Source organism: Tamandua tetradactyla, chromosome 2, assembly GCF_023851605.1.
Source record: "Tamandua tetradactyla isolate mTamTet1 chromosome 2, mTamTet1.pri, whole genome shotgun sequence".
Lineage (NCBI taxonomy): Eukaryota > Metazoa > Chordata > Mammalia > Pilosa > Myrmecophagidae > Tamandua > Tamandua tetradactyla.
In genome coordinates this window covers 151950812-151970887 of record NC_135328.1, presented here as the reverse complement: position 1 = coordinate 151970887, position 20076 = coordinate 151950812, and the positions used below count along the sequence as shown (strand labels likewise).

The 20076-nt window shown below is 39.8% G+C and overlaps 1 long non-coding RNA gene across 3 annotated transcripts in view; it reads right to left on the bottom strand.

Moving 5' to 3' along the window:
* Nucleotides 1-247: 247 nt before the first annotated feature.
* The window catches only part of LOC143674077 (uncharacterized), a 108928-nt gene continuing 89099 nt past the window's right edge, over nucleotides 248-20076 (bottom strand). For all 3 annotated transcript variants that reach the window (XR_013170852.1, XR_013170850.1, XR_013170851.1), the window contains exons 2-3: nucleotides 5039-5202; nucleotides 248-1855 (exon numbers count right to left, since the gene is read on the bottom strand). This is a non-coding gene — a long non-coding RNA (uncharacterized LOC143674077). The remainder of the gene's footprint in view (nucleotides 1856-5038; nucleotides 5203-20076) is intronic.

Below are 20076 nucleotides of genomic sequence, written 5' to 3'. Positions count from 1 at the left end.
TATTGCATTTCTATCAGCATTAACAAAGTAAAACACACACCAAAAGTTTCCTGTAGTCCCTTTGTAATCCATACCTACCCCTATCCCCAGGCCACCATCAATATGTTTGTATCACTGCAGATGAGCTTGCATCTTTTTAAATTGTACAGAAATAGACTTATGTAGTGTATACTCTTTTTTGTTTCATTTCTTTTACTCAACACAATTATTTTTTTTCTTTTAAATATTTTTATTGAGATATCTTCACACACATACAGTCCACACAATCAGTATACAATCAAAGGCTCACAATATCATTACATAGTTGTGTATTCATTACCATGATTGTTTTTTAGAACATTTGCATCACTCCAGAAAAAGAAATAAAAAGAAACAAGAAAAAACTCATACATCCCATATCCCTTACTTCTTCCTCTCACTGACCCACAGTATTTTAATCTACCCAATTTTTTTTACCCCTTCCCCTACCTACTATTTATTATTTTTTGTTCTTATTTACTCACCTATCCACACCCTGCATAAAGGGAACATCAGACACAAGGTTTTCACAATCACATGGTCACACATTGTAAAAGCTATATAGTTATACAATCGTCTTCAAGAATCAATGCTACCTGAACACAGTTCAACAGTTTCAGGTACTTCCCTCCAGCCACTCCAATACACCATAAACTGAAAAGGGATATCTATATAACGCATAAGAATAACCTCCAGGATAACCTCTGGACTCTGAAGTTTCTCAGCCACTGAAACTTTAATTTCTCTCTTCCCCCTTTTGGTCAAGAAGGCTTTCTCAATCTCATGCTGCCTTGTCCCAGCTCATCCCTGGAAGTCATGTCCCATGCAACACAATTATTTTGATATTGACCCATATTATTGCATAGTTAATTTCTTCAATTGCTGAGTAATGTTCCATTAAATGGCTGGACTTCAATTTATTCATCTATTCCTCAGCTGATGGACCATGGCCTCATGGTCCAGTCCCTACTTGACATGTAAACTCCTTATTACTGCTAAATGAGTCAGTTAAGATAGGAATGATAACTTATTTCCTCTTAGATGTGTGTGGGAAGTGGGGCTGGAAACATGCCAATACTTAGGGCTGGTGTGAAGTGTGGTATAGTATTGTTACAGGCTCTGTACTTCAAGGAAAACACAGACAAGAGCAAAGAGCCTAGAGGTTCTTGCATGAAGGAGAGTGTTCCCTGCGGATAAGAACAGAAGGGGGAGATGAGCCATCTTTGTATTTGGCACTGGTCCCCACTCCTCAGGTATGAATTTCTCCAGTCCTCTGTGAAGCTGAGCTATTATTTCTTTTAAAATACCATCACATTCTGAAGGGAAGAGACAGTGAAAGGGTGTATATGGAGATGTACATATATATATACATATATGTAATATAAATATGTGTACACAAAAATGTGAGATCTTCCTTTATGAGAGTTTTATCAAGTTCACATGAAAATGCCCTTGCCTGATTGTACATGACGATTTTGCAATACCCATTGGGCCCAACATAACAAACTCAGGATCAGACACAGCAAAATGGCTCATAATTCAACGAACAATTTGATGCAGCTGTTTAATGGTTGACCATAATAAAAGAGTAGCAGCTCTAAAGCTATTTCTAGCATTGATTCTTACCCTAGTAGTCATAGCCAATCACACCCAATCTTTCCTAAGGGAAAAGCAAAATTAGAAGATGGTAATCCTTCCATTTGTTTTATCCTCTCTGGTCGAAGATAAATTCTTCATCTAAGTCTGGTGAGCAAACATCCACAAGTTCTCCTTTCCCTGGACAAGAATACAACCTTTAAGTCCTTTCACAACCCATACCTCAGGGCCATACTCTGTCCTAGAGGGAGGAAAAAGAAAGGAGAGGGTTCAAATAACCCTCAATGCTCAGTGAATCATCCCCTGCCTCTGTTTCTTTTGTTAGAAAAAAATTTAATTGAAAAATAATTTTAGGGCCAAATAAGAATATATTTCTGGGCTCCTACCATTCATTCCATTTTACCTATACTAAAAGTGAGGAGGGTAGGATGGAGAGCAATCAGTTGCACATGATGGTACAGCCCACTCATTTGAATCTGGATTTTGGGAAACAGAAAAAAAAAGTCTTCCACCTGTGTGCAATAGATTGTGTCTCTGAAACATCTAAGGAGAAGGTTCTCAATTTGAGGCCATCTTCAAGTTTTCTGTAAAATAGCAATGGGTTGGCTGGAAGATCATTCAAATCCCCTACCCACTCTGATATTCTCTGCTGAATGAAAAGAAGGAGCCTGGAGAAATTTGCAAGGACATTATTTTTAAAGGTTTTATTCAGCATTTGTTCACACTCTGTCTTTAAATCCAAATACAGAATATGCTATCAAACTGTATTCACTGCTTCATAAAGGCACAGTGCTTACTACATGAGTTTCTTGGAGCTAATTCACCCAGGACAAAGGGTGACTGCTTCTTCTCTGTCTCCAGTACCCAGTGCAGGGCCTGGATGAGTGATGGAGAAAACTTCCTAAATGGATCAATGGATGGATGGATGGACAGTTTCTGGAGCTAGGATCAGGAGCTGGAGTAACTCAGGAAGAAAACATGGTGCATTTGGGACTCAGGGAAGGAGGGCTAATAGAATCAAATTAAAGGCACTTTAAAGAGAGGTTAACAGAGGGACTGAAGTGCAACTTCTATGTCACAAGTACTCTGGGATCTTCCCCTGGGCAGGACTCTGTCTGAAGTTCTGGGTTTATTACTGACTTATTATTTGCCAGTTGAGTGATTTCCCCTTGGCTGTCATCTTTTCACTGTCAAGGTAAACTACTCAGGATGCTGTCAGCTCCTCAGGGCAAGAATCTCTGTCTGTTTTTCAATACATACGTATTGTCCACATGTCTATTCTGAATATCAATGTATTTCAAGGGTCTAGAACAGTGCCTGACACATAATAGATAATTGATGTATATTTAATGAACAAATGAATAAATTGAAAATGAGAAATTTCGTTCTTTGAGTCCAAGGAAAGAGTCATCACTTTCTGACCAACCCTTTTTTGCAGTATAAAGTGGTTGGAAATTTGGAAACACAAGACTTTCATGTGACTTGTGTAAACTAATGACTGAAATCAGGTTCAACGAAGAGGAGCAAGTTTGTGGTCCCGAGCCAGTGACCAGGTTCCAGGTCAGTTTTGACACTACAAGCCACGGACTCATAGGCCCACTACCCTCCTCCATGGGGCACCACCTTCTCTGCTATTGTGTGAGTTTTAATAATGGATCATCCTCATAGGGTTTTTATGTGAATTTACTAAGTTAATAGGCAAAATAGCACTTAAAAAAGAGCATGATACTTATTACTAAGTTTTATATATGTGGTGTTTATTGTTGCTTTTCTTGATTCCTTGAATTATCTGAAAGTATATGCCATTAGGTGAAAGAAAGGGATTCTTTTTTTTTTTCTTTCCTCTTTTTTTTTTCCTCTTTCTGTAAATTGGCACCACATATCTTTTTTCAAAAAAGTTTTATTCACATACCATACAATCCATCCAAAATGTACAATCCGTGGCTCTCAGTATAATCACAGAGTTGTGCATTCATTACCACAATCAATTTGAGAACATTCTCATTGCACAAAAAAATAAAAAAATTCTTCGTATACACGCCCAGTCTCCATTATTGAGACTTAGCATTGGTGTAGTACCTTTGTTACCAATGATACAAGAAAATTGCAATGTTACTGTTAACATAGTCCATAGTTTGCATCAGTTCTACTTCTTCCCCACCCAGAACCAACATTTTTAAACAGGAAACTGGGCTTAAAATCAACTTCAAGGCCTCCCTTATAAGGGAAATGAAGAAATGGAGCACAAAAGCACAAAAGCATCCTGACCAGTGTGTGTTGGTGTGGGGAGTCCAGGTGCTAAGTTCACGAATAGAATGGCATTGGACTTTTGATGGTTAAGTTTATATGTCCACTTGGCCAGGGTATGCTGTCCAGTTCTTTGGTCAAGCAAGCACTGGCCTGATAGTTCCTATGAGGGCATTTCCTGGATTTCAAACATTAGTCAATTGATTGCATCTATGGCTGATTACATCTACAGTCAAAAAAGGAGATTGCATTCAGCAATGAGAGAAGTCTCATCCAATCTGCTGAAGGCCTTAAAGGAAGAACTAATGATTTCAGCAGTCAAAAGAATTTCTGTCTCTACTTTAGCCAGCCAACTTCTCCTGGGGAATTAGTCAACAACGTCACCCAGTTTCCAACTTGCAAAATTCAAACTTGCCAATACCCATAGTCTCACGAGTTGATTCTTATAACAAATCTCTGAGTATTTACGTATGTATCCCTTTGGTCCTGTCTCTCTGGATAATCCTAATACAGGCTTGGTTTGGGTCCCAACAGACTGGAGAAAAGATTGCAGAGGTCCCCAGACCTTCTAGCACATGGATTTAGTGTTGCCCTTCTCCAAGAATATTTAGTATATGCTAAAGGAAATAATCATATAGACAAGATTTATCTACAAAGATGCTCACCCAAAGATAAGACTGGAAACTCTCTAGACAATTTATTTATTTAAATACATTTTGACAGACCCATATAATGACTGTGTAGATTAAAAAGGAAGAAGGTTCACTATATAAGTTTTTTTTAAAAGGCAATGGAAAATGTATGCATTATATAATACGATTTTTTAAATGAAGCTATACAAACTATACAAAGACACACACTACACTCATAAATAAATGTATATATTATTCAGGTATAAATAGTAAATATGTGTATATGTTCCATTTATTAATGATTTTAATGGATTTTTCATTCAGAATTTAAAATGTTCTGATGTTTTACTTTTTTTGCAGTGAATATGTAACACTTTCGAAGAAATAAAAAAGGGTTAAAAAAAATTTCCATAGGGAGATAGCCAAAGGAACCAGTTTCTAATAGAGGAATTTCAAATTGGAAATCCTTTGCTTTTTGGGGGGCTGGGGGTCTTCTCCGATGCCCCCATCCTTCTCCCTCCCATCTCAGTACCCACTCCACTCACAGGGTCGAAGCCCCAGGTGCCCCCTTGGGGAGACGTGCAGCCACGTCCCAGCCTGCAGTCCTCAGGGTCACTTTTCTGAGGCATGTGAGCAAGTCTGGTACATTATTCCATCTCCTCTGTATCCAACAGCCAGCCCGAAGCTTAGACTGCTAAGTGGTAACACCCTGTAAAAATAAACATTTAGGAGAAAGAAGCAATTCACTTGGATGACACACAATACAGACATTCAGAAAGAGGCAATATTGTTCCCCAAAGGCAGATGATAATGCCTGGAAAATCAGCCTCCACTAAGTATAAAATACTAACCTTGATCTGTAAAAGTCATCATTGAAGGAAAGTAGCTCTGAGGGCATATGACAGCATTGATTAATAGCTAATCATTCCATATGAGATGATTTTTTCCTCCGTTAGTGGAATTTTCCATTAGACTTGCTAACAATATTTTATGTCAAATAAGTTATAAATTCAGCTGAAAAGTCAAAGCTATGATGGTATGATCAAGAAATGAAGGCCAATTTGAAGTGTACAGGGTACAGAGTTTAAATATAACTCTATCCCTGGCATAATCAAACACTAAATTGCATTAGTAAGCATAAGAACACTTTGGGGAGGCTCACTAAGGTAAGCTTTGAAACTCATAGCTCAAGAAAAGTAGGGCATTCTTGGCCCTTGTTTAATTGCTATAGCAGAGAACAGCAAACCAAACCACAAAGAAGCAACACCCACAAATTCACTTTCACAGGCCCGTTTCAGAGCCTAAATTCAAACAGCTGGAATTATCATTCCAGAAACATCATTCTGCCTTTGGAAGTAAGAGATCTACCCCCTAAAAGGAAATGTGCATTTCATTTCAACAACAGGGTAGTGTTCTGGGCCTCGTCTATTCTCTGAATAAATAGCATTTTTAAAGAGCATATATTCTCAAAATGGCATTAGAATACAGCAAATTTATTTCAGTCATGGAGGGTTTCAAGTTAAGGAAGAATAAAGACAATCTCTGCTTCTAAGGCTCTAAATTCCAAAAAATGAAAAATTGGGGGTAGAATTTCTTTTGAACATTAGAAGATCATAAGGAAAGACCTAGTCAAGGGAAGAGGAGGTCTTAGAATGAAGACAGAGTGGCAAGAACTTACAGGCTCAGGTGTCAGAGGGCAGACTAGTCAGTGATGCATTTGTACAGGGAAAGTGAGCACCTGCCCAGTTTCCTAAAATCTCAGTTGGAGAAAGTGAGACAGAACTCCAATCCCTAGAATTGATAATATACCCAGGGTTATTTTAACAGGGAAAAAATCTATATCTAATAAAACCCTGGCTCTCAGGCAGCCACATCTTTAGAACCCCTGGGCTTCTAAACTGGGTCCCAACCAGGAAATATGAAGCACACACATACACACTGATCTACAGATAAAAGTGCCCAGAGTATATTTACATCTTTTTATTTTCTAAGTCAATTCAGTCTGGCTTGACCCTGAGCCATCAACCTTAGCAGAAAAACCAGTCTGAGCCGTATTTTGGAGGTTTGCCTCCCCAACCCCTTGGGGCTCATGCAGGAAGTCCTGGGCTAAACCCTGCAGAGAGCTGGAGGAAGAGTTTTAGACCTAGGGCTCCTACCTACAGCCCACATGGGCCTCACCCAGGTGGACTGTGTCACTTCTTCCTGGCTAATCTTAAGCATGACGATCCAAGATACAGTTTCTAAGGGGGTCTGGCAATTCTCGCAGGGCACCCAACTCAGGCACCCCACCCCAGACATGATGGGCAAACAGGACATAGTTCTCTCCTACAGCGGAAACCCCCAAAAGCCTACACTCAAGCCATCCACCTATCCTCTGGTTTGCTTCCCTCCCTTCTTCTCTTCCAAAACAGTAGCCTCCTTCCTTCACAATTGGTGATGGAGATAGAGGGGCTGTGGAGACAACCTCAGCCTAAAAACTGACCTCCCTTCCAACTATAGGGGGTACTGACCCTAATCCAGATGTTACAAACTGGATACCTAGGGGCGAAATCCTGGGTTAAGCCCCACTCTGCTTGTATTACTTGCCAGCACTTAAAAATCTGCAAATTTCACATTTAAAAAACCAAATTTCTATATTCTATTAAAAACGTAGGTGGTCTGGCCATACCAGGCCGACATTCCCAGAGCCATAAATGGCTGGGGCTGACTAATAGCTTTAGGTGAGGTACGTGTTCTCTGTTTTGCTGCAGTCTCCGCTATTCCCTGTTGCTCGCTAGGGCCCCTCCACAAACTTACATTACCCATGTAACCCTTGTAAGAATTGGATTCTGCAATTGTTGATCTAGATTCGAGGATTTAAAGGTCTGGATGCCTTTCCCGGAATAAGAAAAGGAAAGATTGCCTTTTCATTACTTTAAATTTCCCAGAGAACAAAGCAAACGTGAACATTCCAGTAAATTGTCCTGTCATTTTCAGCCATGTAGAGCTCCACCAGTAGTAAAGCCCAAAAGGAGCTGAACACCAGGTACCATGAACTTCCCAAAGTTCCCACTTGGCAGGCAGTAGCTAATCTGTCCACACCGCCTCCGCACAGGGAAACCTCTCCCCACGAGAACAGAAGGACCAGTCCCGGCTGGCAATGTCTATGAGATGCCTGCCTTTCCTGCCATGACTCAAGGAGCTAGGACTGAAGAGAAGAGAGGAGAATGATAGAGAGGGCAGGGCAGCGCCCAGGAACAGCAGGGACGTGGGTTTGTAAAGCCAGCACCAGAAATGGCCAGCATGTTAAGAGAAGCTGGGATGGACAGTTGATCCCAACAGTGGAAAGCAGAGAGCCAGCTTGGAAGAACCCGAGATAGTGACTTGTCACGTGGCAGGGGCTGGGGGACAGGAACCCCGGATAGTGACTTGTCACATGGCATGGGGTGGAAGACAGGCAGTTCCTGCCCTCAGCCCATGAACATGACACTGTCCAAGTCAGCCAGCCGGGCGGTAATTACAGTACAAATTGACACAACAACAGCAGCAAGCCATCCCTTAGGCCTCAGCTCCATACCTCCTACATTTATATTTGCATCACATCCCAGAAATTTAATGTGGGAGACAGGCACAGAAAACTGTTAAAATGCATACAGCTGAAAGGTGGTTGGGTAAGCCCCCAACATCCACTTGTTCCCCTAACTAGAATGACCTAGCTCTAACAAGTGCTGGGGAGTGAATGGACTTCAAGAAGGGTTGGGATTGGACACAGGTGCCTTTCCTAACCTCCAGGGTCACCGGTGCACACCCGGCAAATGCAGCTCAGGCCCTGAGACTGAGTGTCTCTGCTCAGAAAACCCAGAGCACAGCCCTCACCAGCAGCCTGGGTGGTCTGGATTACTCTCTTTTATCAAATAGTGTGGACCCTGTGATGCCAAAGCACAAACAAACAGGAATCATCCCTTATCTGCTCTGTCTGGAACATTCCTGGTGCTGGAGGTACCCCACAAGCAGGGACGTGGGGTTAGAAGGAAGAGCTCCAAAGCCACGGAAGTGGTGAGGCCACTGGTTGGAGTGGATGGAGTAGCTGGAACACTGGGGAAAAGGAGAAGGACTTCAGCATTTATGAAGTGCTTTCTCCATAAGACAGTGTGAGTAAGGCACTTTGCCTCAAGCAATGTTCCCCAAAATGACATCGGTACTGTGCTATCTGTCCCAGTGTGTCAGGACTGCAGCAACAGAGCATCCCACATAAGCTGGCTCAAGCCCCAGGCATTTACGGGCTCATAGATTTGGAGGCTAAAAGTCCAACATCAGGGAGCTGGCAGGCCATGCTTCCTCTGAAGTCTGTGGCACCCTGGTGGTGGCTGGCCCACAATCTGTAGCTCATTCTCCGCCTCCACCACTGGGCCCAAATTTCCCTGCTTATAGGACTCCAGTCATATTGGGTGACAGCCCACCCTGATTCAGTTTGGCATCATCTTGACTTATCACATCTTTTTCAAAGATCCTTTTTATATCACAGGATAGGGCCTTAGGACATGAATGTGGCTTTCCAGGGTATGACTCAATCCGGAATCTTATCCCCATTTCACAGAGAAGGACACTAAGGTTTAAACAAATCGTCTGACTTGCATGAAGCCTCAGTGGAAAGGAGGAGCCGGGGTTTGAACCCAAGTCATTTGACTCCAAAGCCAGGGAGTCCAGCGATCTACAAGGAAAGGTCAAAGGAGATGGAGAAATTAGAAACCAGCGAGATAAAACGAAAACCCCAAGCACTTGTGTCACCACAACCAAGGGAACAGAATTTAAAGAAGGGGGTGGTCGCAGCATCAAATGCTGCTGAGAGCTGTGCTTAGAAGAGGATTCCAGATGGAGCCCTGGAGCTGACAAGGAGGACATTTGTGGGGATATCCGAGTGTGGGGGGGGGTCGGGGAAAACAGTGCAGTGGTGGGATGACGGCAGAAATCAAAAGGAATGAATGGAAGGTGAGGACGTGTAGACAGGGAGGGCAGACTCATCTTCCAAGAATCTGGGCTGTGGAATAAAGGTCACCATTCATAACCCCACACAATGTGCAATTTCATTGTAAGGCCAAAATAGAAGATAGACAACAGAGAACTTGTCCAAACTTCACCTGCCGACAAAATACTACAAGCTTCCTAGGGCATGAACTGTCACATCCCAACCCTTCCCCGTTTTCTTAGCTTCAACTACGTTTGCTGGGAGAAAGAACCCCTGTTCATACTTCTGAAGTCCCTTTCCAGCCTTTCAGCATCCGATAGTCAATTTGCAAGTGTAATCTGTCCAGCCATGTATGACAACCCCATAAATGGACAAAGAATGTCCTGTGAACATCGTTAGGGTTTGCTGACGGGTCATTAACTGCAGTCACCCACGCTATGCATCACTTCTACAACTTGCATTCTGTCCACTGAAAACATTCTCCATAAACGCAATTTTGCCCTTGAGATGGCTTTCCGATTCACAAATCCCATTTCCCCAGACCCTTAGTGTGAAGTTTGTTTGTTTGTCTTTAGAAAGCAACCACTTGTGACTAAGACATTCAAACATTGACAGTCATCTACCTCGGGGGCAAGGGGGCCACAGGAGGCTACCGCCTGTCCCTCCAACTCCCCTACTTGTAAAGCAGGTTGTTTGTTTGTTTTGGTATTGCACCAGCACTGAATAATGTAAATTTCTTTTCAAGAATCTTTAAAGAGACCCATGATATAGAACAATGTCAGGGAAAGGAAGAAACAGATTTTCTTCCATCAGCCTACCTGAATTTTGTTAAGGGTGGAGATATGCTCAGATTTTCCATGAAGGGTTAAATATGCAAGAAACTCAATCCTCAGAAATTATGATAATGATAAATTACTAAAGAAAAGACTTTCCTCAGTCCCCATAGCCCTCTTCTCAAAGAATTCCACAGAGCTTAGAAAGATATAGGAGACAAAAGAGGTAAAGAAAAATCTAGGGCAAAAGCAAAAAAGTGGAAAATGTCACGGCAGCATTCCTGAATGCTAAACTAAGCCCTGGTTAATAAAATACTTGGAACGCGTTTCCTAAAGCCAACCTTTCCTTGTTCATTAAGGAAAGAAAAAAAAAATACACAGAGTCTAGCATTTCACAGAACAGGGGTGAAATAGAACTGAAAGTGTAAATTCAAAAATCTTTTGCATCTAACTGAAGAGATCAAACATTCAGAGAAGTGACAGTAATTAAAACAGGCTTCCCCTATTCTTTTTGAAACATTTGCTGGCAGCTGCTGAGAACTGAGCTAAAGAAAGGAGAGAACATCAAGTAGGAAGGGAGGTTTGCTCTCTAATCAGCTGCCCATTTTCGGCGAGAATTGTGGGGGAAGGTAGGGGACAGAGAGGGAGGAGAGAAGGAGAGTTCGGGGCTCAGGGCCAAGATGCGACTGTTCCTGCCTAGGGACCTGCACTACCGGGGCGCCCCTCCTCCCACCGGCAGCGCCCCTCCCCACATCAAACCGCCCTGAGGAGGTTCAACTGTGGTGTTATTGGGCAAATATCTCTTGCTCTCCCGGGTTCGGTCTCAGCTCTGTCTTTTTAGATGTTAATTTTATGACTCACTCAAAGGCTTTCCAAAGAAAGAGGCTTTTAAGTAATGAAAGAATTAAGTGGATTTTAAAGCCAGGGCAGGCTGATTCAGATCAGTCTCTGGAAAGGTACAAAAGCATGCTGTAGAACTGGTTTGGCCTGGAACTGAAACCACACATAGAAGAAAATGTTTGTAATATAGGGAGGTGTCACTTCCAGAAGGGAACTTAGCGAGCGCCTGTTTCCCATTATGATTTATTTATCTCCCCTGGGCTTCTCCCCTTTGCGGGTATCATTTATCACAGGGAAACCAAAAAGAATCGCCAGATACAAACTCCTACATTTAAATACTAAAGATTCATATCAAAACAATAACATTTTCTTAGGTCGAACCTAAAATAACAAGTTTCAACATGGGACGATGTTTAACCAGTCTTGTCCAAGACTCAGGATTTTGGATGACTTTTAAACTTCAGTTTATTGTGGAATTTTTTTTTTCCATTTGCAAGATTTAAGTGTTTTAACAAGTATCTGCTGGTGTAAGGACTAACAAAAGCACCAGTGAGTCACAAAAGCATCTATTTAAACATAAATTGCTAAAATAAAAGGAAAGTATGGGGAAGGGGGTATCCTTTCAGGGGAAAAGCCAGAGGCTCACCAACACTGCCATGGCTAATGGGACAATGCCTCTGGGCTCCCCCAGCACCTCTGCAACCCACACCCCTCCACCTTCCAGGATCTGCAAAGGCAAAGAGAAGCTCAACTGGCTTCTTTTCATTCTTCCTTAAAAAAAAATAAAACATTTCAAGCATACACGAGGGTGTCGGCAGTAATACAATCAACACCTTTGGCTCCCCAGCATCCAGCTTAAGAAATTAAACTACAGATACTGTCCTAGGGTAACCCCTTTATCACATTCTCCTCCCTCCATTTAAGAAGCAACTCTTGTCTTGAATTCAGTGGCCTCATTTCAATGGACTTCTTTGTACTTTTACTACATATGTATATATTGCTAAACACGATTTAGGTATTATTTTATGTTTTCAAGTTTTATATGAATGGCTACCCAAAGATGTGTGAGGCGCTGGGCAAATGGTTTTTGCAGGCCTCCTGTCTACATAAACAATCTGTGTTGCCCAAAACAGTGTGTTAGCAGTCTACTCTTGCACTCTGCCATGAAAGAAATACTGCACCTGCCAGCATGCGCAATCTGTTTACGGCCCTTCCTGGAACCTAGGTCTGCCTTGGCACACAAGATACAAGCCAGAGCTGCACAGGGCATCTGGTCAACCCATGCACGAGGGAGGAGTTGAGGAAAAAAGGGGGACCCATATGGGTCCCTGTCCAGGCTCCAGAGACCCTGCCCTGAGAGTTGCCAGCTTCAGCTGGTCCCAGGCATTGGAGGGGAACGTGGATGATTTCAAGGAAGGTGCTCCAAAGTGTATAGACTCCCAAGACATAGGGCCCAGGACAGGAGCTCCACTTGCCCCAGTCTGAAGCTGGCACTGGTATACCATATGTAAACTTTTGCAACGTCATGTTTTTCACTCAGCACTGTGAGATTTATCCATGTTGACCACGTTAGCTCTAGCTCATTTGTTTTCATTGCCTTTTAGCATTCCATTATCTGAAGGTATGCCAATTTATCCATTCTTTTGATGGGGGGCCATTTTGTCTGTTTCCAATTTTCTTCTTTTATGAAGATTTTAGATATTCCTGTACCTATCTCCTTGTCAGGTACAAGGGTTTGTCTAGGATACAAACCTAAAAGAGGAAACACTCGATCTTATGGTATGTGTATTTACAACTTCATTAGCTATTGCCAAATTGCTATAGAAAGTGGTTATAGCAGTTTACACTCCCACTAGCACAATTCCCATTGCCTCATGCTCCCACCAGCACTTGTGATTGTCAGAAGATTTTGAAGTTTTGCCACTCGGGAAGGTGTGAAATGATATCTTGTTGTGGTTTTAATGTTCATTTTACTGATTACTAGTAACTTTTCATATGTTTATTTGACATTTTGATTTCTTCTTCAGTGAGTTGCCTATCTCTTCTATCATTGTTTGTTTTTTTCTATTAATATTAGGAGTTTATCAGGTACTCTGGATACTACCCTTCATAAAATCTGATACTAATCTTTGTAAGTAAAATACATTACAAATACCTTCTTACAGTTAATGGTCTATCTTTTAATTTTTGTTACTGGTGGTAAAATTTAATATAAGTAAATGTATCGGTCTTATGCATTTTGTGACTAGTAAGAAATCTTTCCCTAACCTGAAGTCATAAGCATTTTCTGCTAAAAGTTAGAAGTTTTGTCTTTACTATTTAGATCTTTAATTCACCCTGGAATTGCATTTTATTTATGGTGTGAAGATTCAACCTTATTTTTTGCCATATGAATAACAATTGCCAGAGCATTATTCTTTCTCCTCTAATCTTCCATGCTTCTCTGATGCTTATCAACTTCTCATGTATCCATGGGTAATTTTCTGTACTCTCCACTCTAAACCATTATTCTATTTATCTATGCCCTCACCAATTTCACACTGAATTGCTAGAGCTTTACAATAAATAATTATATCTGGTAGGGCAATTCCTAAGCCTTGTGTTCCTTCAAAACTAGTTATACTTGGCACTTTGCCAAGAAATGTGGAATCCTCATTTCTTGAAGGATTTTCTGTGAAAAACCTGGTTTTGGTCTTGATTAGAGTTTATTTGAATTTATAGAAGAATCTGGGGAGAAATGACATGTTTACGAAATTGTGTCTTTCTGTTTGCCTGGTATATATTTTTCATGATTTAACTTTCAACCTTTTGTTGTCTCTTGTAAACCGCCTCAATGTAGATTTCTCAAAAATCAATCTGACAATCTCTTTTAAGAGGCATTTTGGGTCCATCAACATTCATTATTACGACTGTTAGGTATTTTTAATTATTTCCTATTTCATTATCTCTTTTATCCTACTTATCCATTCTACACTATACTTTTTTCCTCCTTCTCTGCCTTATTTGGGGTTGAATGAGGGTTTTAATTTAGTTGGGTTCCACCCCTGCCCCTGGTTTCAAAATGCATATTTTGTGTAGTTCTCAAATGTCAGCATGTACCAGAATTACCTGCTGGGCTTGTTATAATGCGCACTGCTCTTCTCCATCCAAAACTATGGTCCAAAAATTTGCATTTCTACAAGTTCTCAGCTAATACAGTTGGTCAGGAGATCCCACTTCAGGAAACACTGCCCTAGTTCTATTCTTTTAGTAGTTAGCCTTCAATTTTTAATAATCATAATTAACAAAGGTTAAAATTATTCAATATCTTTGCCATCCATCCTAAAAACATATTAGAGCCTTAGAATATTTTAACTCTAATTTTCCCTCTCCCATCATACCTATCTTTTGTGGTACAAGATTTTGAGTCTGCTTTCTTTTTTTAACTCCCAAATCATATACTGTTACTGTTTTTAGGTTGAGGTTTGTTAGGATTTTCCCAAATATTTACCAATTTATTTGCTCACCATTCTTTCTTACGCTTCTAAGCTGCCTTCAGAATAATTTTTCTTCTATATGAAACACATTCTTTAGAAGTTCCTTCAGTGAGAATCTATTGGTAGTAGATGCAGAAGATTTATTGTTGCCATCGTTTGCTTTGTTGTTCATTTATTTTTGTATTTGAGCGTCTGTATTTGTTTTTATTTTGGTATAAAAAATGTCTTTTTGTTTTCTCTCACCCTTATTCTTGAGTGATAATTTAGCTGGATATATAATTCTACATTCATGGTTATTTTGTCTCAGCATTTTGAAAGTATTACTTCCCTAATAACTCTGGCTTCTGTTGTTACCTTTGAAAATCTGCTGTTAATTTTACTACTGTACCTTCATAAGTCATCTGCTCTTCCCTCTGGCTTCATATGTCATCTGCTCTTCCCTCTGGCTTCATATACTTCTCTTTTCATTCAATGTTCTCAGTATCACCATGCTAGTCCAAGGTGTTCATTCACCTCTTTGTTTGCTTGTCTTACTCATTCTGCTCGGGATTCACTATTATTCCTGAACCTGAGGATTCATAACTTTCAGCAATTCTGGAAAATTCTCAGACATTATGTTTACGTTTCTTTGCTGCTAAAAAAAATACCATACAGCAGGTTGGCTTAACAATTTATTGGCTAAGGTTTCAGAAGTTGGAAGCCTTGCTTCCTTCCAAAGTCAGTATCTTCTGGTTGGTCAGCAGTATTGGGGGTTCCTTGGCTTTTCTGTTATATGGCAATACAAATGGTAGTATCTTGTCCTTTCTCTTCCAGGTTCACTGACTTCCAGCTTCAGGCTGCTCCCATAGCTTCTCCTTCTGTGTCTAATTTTCTTTACTTATAAGGACTTCAGAATTGGATTATTAAGAGCTGACTTCATTCAGTTTGGGCACACCTTAACTAATAACATCTTCCAAGGTTCTATTTTCAAATGGGTTCACATCCCTGGGACCAGGGATTGGGACCAAAACATTTCTTTGTGGGGGACATGAAATTTGTCCCTGTATTAGTCAGATTTCTCTAGAGAAATGGAACCAACAAGAGATATCTGCAAATATGAGATTTACAAAGGTATCTCATGTAACCATGGGAATGCAAGAGTCCCAAAACCAGAGGGCAAGAAACAATGCTGGAAACTCCAAAGAAGGGTCTCAACAAACTCCACAGGAGAGGCTTGCTGGTTGAAAATGTGAAAATTCTCTCTTTTCTCCTAAAAGTCTTCAACTGATTGGATCAAATCCAACTGAGTAGATTGTCTCATTTGCAGGAAACATGCCCTTAGTTGATCATAGATGTAATCTTCTACAGTCGCAATCAACTGACTGATGACTTAATACACCAGCCTTCTGGTTTATCAGCCAGCCAGGAAATATCCTTGCAGCAACGGTCAGGCTGGTGCTTGCCTGACCAGACAACGGGGCACATCACCTGGCCAAGCTGACATCAGAACCTAACCATCACATTCCCCAACATTTATTTACCTTGTCGAAATCATCTTTCATCTGTTCTCTTCTGTTTTTATGGAAGTTTTATTAGAAAAATGTTAGATCTCCTCATTCTGTCCACTCCATCTCCTAACTCCTTCCACCATCCCATCTTTTTGTCTCTCTGCTATGTTCTGGGGAAAATCCTTCAGCTCTAATACAGTTAATTACATATGAAATTATTTCTTTAGCTGTGTCAAATCTAATATTTAACACATTCATTGGATTTTCTTTTTATTTCATTTATTATGCTTTTTACTTCTTAGAAGTTCTTCTGATTTGTGTTTTTAAAAATCTGCTTATAACTAATCCATGCTATTAGTAATTAGGATAGTAATTACTCATAGGAGGATGAGGGGAGGGTAATGACTGGACACTTGGCGAGGGGGTTCTATTTCTTTTTACGAGTGCTAGTTAAACAGACATTTAAATTATGAAAATTTAGTGAGGTATATGCACTTAAATCTATGTAATATTTCATACATATACTATTATGATAATATATATAATATATTTTGTTCCTTTCTTGTATATATTTCTTAACTTTTTATTTTAAAATACTTTCATACTTGTCAGACAAATGCCAAACTTACAGGACAATATAATGGTCAATTTGTTTAATTCATTAAAATATATTTACATGTCAACTTGGCCAGGATTTGGTGTCCAATTGTTTGGGCAAGAAAACACTGGTCTGATTTTTACCATGAGGATATTTTGAGGACTTAAATCATCATAAGTTGATTGTATCTATGGTTGATTACATCTACAATCATCTAAAGAGATTGTCTTCAATAAGGAAAAGTCTCATCCAATCAGTTGAAGGTTTTAAAAGAAGAAGTGATGATTTCAGCAGTCAGAAAAGAGAATTTCCTTCTCTATATTAACCAGCCAGCTGCTCCCAGCAAATTCATGGAAAATCTTAATTGGAGTTCCCAGCTTGTGACTTGCCCTATGAACTTGCCCTATGAATGTTGGACTTTCCCATCCCCAATGTGAGAGAATTCTTATAAATATATTTATATTTATGAAATATATAAATATTCTCATAATATTTAGAAATATCTCCTAATGATTCTGTTTCCATAGAGAATCCTGACTAATACAGACAGTTACAAAAATAATGCAAGCCCCATAGAGAGGATTCCAACGTTCCATTATCTCCCCAATTATCCAGATCCATCAATTTTTGCCACATTTGCCTCAACATTCTTTCAGTCTATCAATCCATCCATCTATTTATTTCCTGGATACTCAGGTATAGACTGTATACAACAAGCTCTTTGAGCACTTAATATATTACCATGTACATTTCCTAAGAATAATTTTATGCGCCTATGTATATACTGTAACTGCTTACCAAGTTCAAGAAATTTAGCATTGATGTAAAGTTTAGTCTATATTCCAATTTTTCATATATCCTCAAATTGTCTTTTTTGGCTTTTTCTCCTCCATTATTGGATAATTTCCAGGAGCACATATTGCATTTAATTGTCATTGTCTCTTTCACTGCTCATTCTTTTTTAAAATTTGTGGAACATATATACAACATAAACATTCCCATCTCAACCACTCCAAAGCATACAACTCAGTGGGATTACTAATATTTATAGTGTTGCAGTATGCTGCTACTTTCCATTACTAAAATTTTTCTATCTCCCCAAACAGAACCCCACACACATTATGCATTAACTCCGCATTCCCCTGCTCCCTGTTCCTTCCCCTGGCAATTTATATTCTAATTTCTGTCTCCAATAGCAGAAATTTTCTCCAATGTTTTCTTTGTACTTACCATGGGGCTTCAAATTGACATACTAAATTTATAACAATCTCTTTGATTTGATACCAACTTAACTTCAATAGTATATACAAACTATGTTACTTTACCCCTTCATTCCCCCACACATTATGTAGTTCTTTCACTAATTACATGCTTATATATTATGATTCCAAAACTACTGATTTCTCATTACATTTTGTGCATTTGCCTCTTAGATCTGTAGAAAATGAAAAGAAGAGTTAAAAGCAAAAACACAACGGTGCTGGCATTTATATTTACCCCTGTTATTATTCTTACTGGTGACCATTATTTTTTCATGTAGTGTTGATCTACTATCTATTGTTCTTTCCTTTCAACCTTCAGCACGCTCTTTAGCATCTCCTGTAGGATAATTTAGTGGTGATGAACTCCCTCAGCTTTTGTTTACCCACAAGTGTCTTAATTTCTTATTTTTGAAAGACAGTTTGGCTGGGTATAGTATTTGGGGTTAGCAGTTTTTTACTTTCAGCACTTAAAATATGTCTTCCCACTGCCTTTTTGCCTCCATAGTTTCTGATCAGAACTTAGCATTAATATTATTGAAGCTTCCTTGTACCTGATATGTTGCTTCTCTCTTGTGGCTGTCAGAAGTCTATCTTCACCTTTGACATTCAACAGTTTGATTATATTATGAAGCAGTGTGGGTCTATTTCAGTTTATCCTGTTTGGAGCTCATTGAGCATCTTGGATATGTATATATATATATATATGTCTTTCATTAAATTTGGGAAGTTTCAGCCATTATTTCCTTGAATATTCTCTGTCTCTTTCTTTCCTCTCCTTCTGGGACTCCCACAATGCATATATTGATATGCTTGATGTTGTCATATAGGTTTCTCAGGCTCCGTTTGCTTTTCTTCATTCTTTCTTCTTTCTGCTTCTCAGGCTGAGTGATTTCAATTGTCATATTTTCAAATTCACTGATTCTTTCTTCTACCAACTCCAATCTGTTGTTGATCCCCTTTAGAGAGTTTCAAATCCCTGGTACTGTGGTCTTTGGCTCTGTTTGGTTCCTTTTCATAATTTCCACCTCTCTGTTGATAAATTCATTGTGTTAATCTATCATTTTCCTGATTTCCTTTCATTCTTTATCCATATTTCTCTTTAGCTCTCTGAACATATTTAGAACTATCTTTGTAAAGTCCTTGTCTGGTATATCCCATGTCTGGGTCCCCTCATGAATGATTTCTAATGCCTTAAATTTCTCCTTTACCTAGGTCATCATTTCCTCTTTCTTTTTATGCTTTGGCATCTTGTGTTGACACTTGGACAGTTTGACATTCCATATTATCATTGGAATTTAGACTCTGAAACATCTATCCCTTAAGCCTATATCCAGCTAATGTTATGACAGAGCTTTCCTTGAATGCCAGGAACTAACAACAACAACAACAAAAAAGAAAATCTTTCCCAATATTTTCAGATTGATCTTTGCAAACACTCTCCTTTAGAGCTTATCCATTCAGTGAGTTTAGAGAATAGCTCAAGGCCAAAGTGTAGGGGCTGCTCTGATCCTTTCTGTGCACTTGCCTTTTCTTGGGCATGTATATGTGGTCCTATGAATTCCTCCACTTACATAGATATGAATGTTCCCTGTTCCCTAGAAAATAGTTTTTTCCTCTTGGTCCTGGGCATTGCACTGTATGTTCTACAGCCAGAAATCCCTGGGCCCACACAGCTGCTCAACTGCTGTTCCTATGCATTCTGTAGAAGATCTCTATGAGTTGCCTTCTACATAAAGGGCAAATTCTGGAGCAGTGAGTCTTTCAGGCCCCCCAGATAGACTAGATCAGACATATATGCTGCCAGTTTTTGCACAATGGTTATTCTGCTCCCTCCAGAACCAGGACCAGGGATCTTCACTGGGAGTATGGGCTGGTTTAGTAAGGAGTATGGGAGAAACCATCCAGTACACCATGAGAGTCTATCACTTTTAAGTAGTCTTTTTCTTGATTTGGTGCTCTCCTTTTATTGCAGTCTTTTAACTGTTTTCTGGAGCGTTGAGAAAAGTGTTTCTATCAGTTCTTGCTGGTTTTTCAAAGCTTCTGAGGGGAGACAGAGCCCTGACACATCTCGTTCCATCAAGTTGATCAGGGCAGGGCCACATGCATACATATTTTGTTCTTATTATTGAGATATATATTCACATACCAAATAATCATCCAAAGTGTATAAACAGTGGTTCACAGTATTATATAGCTATGTAT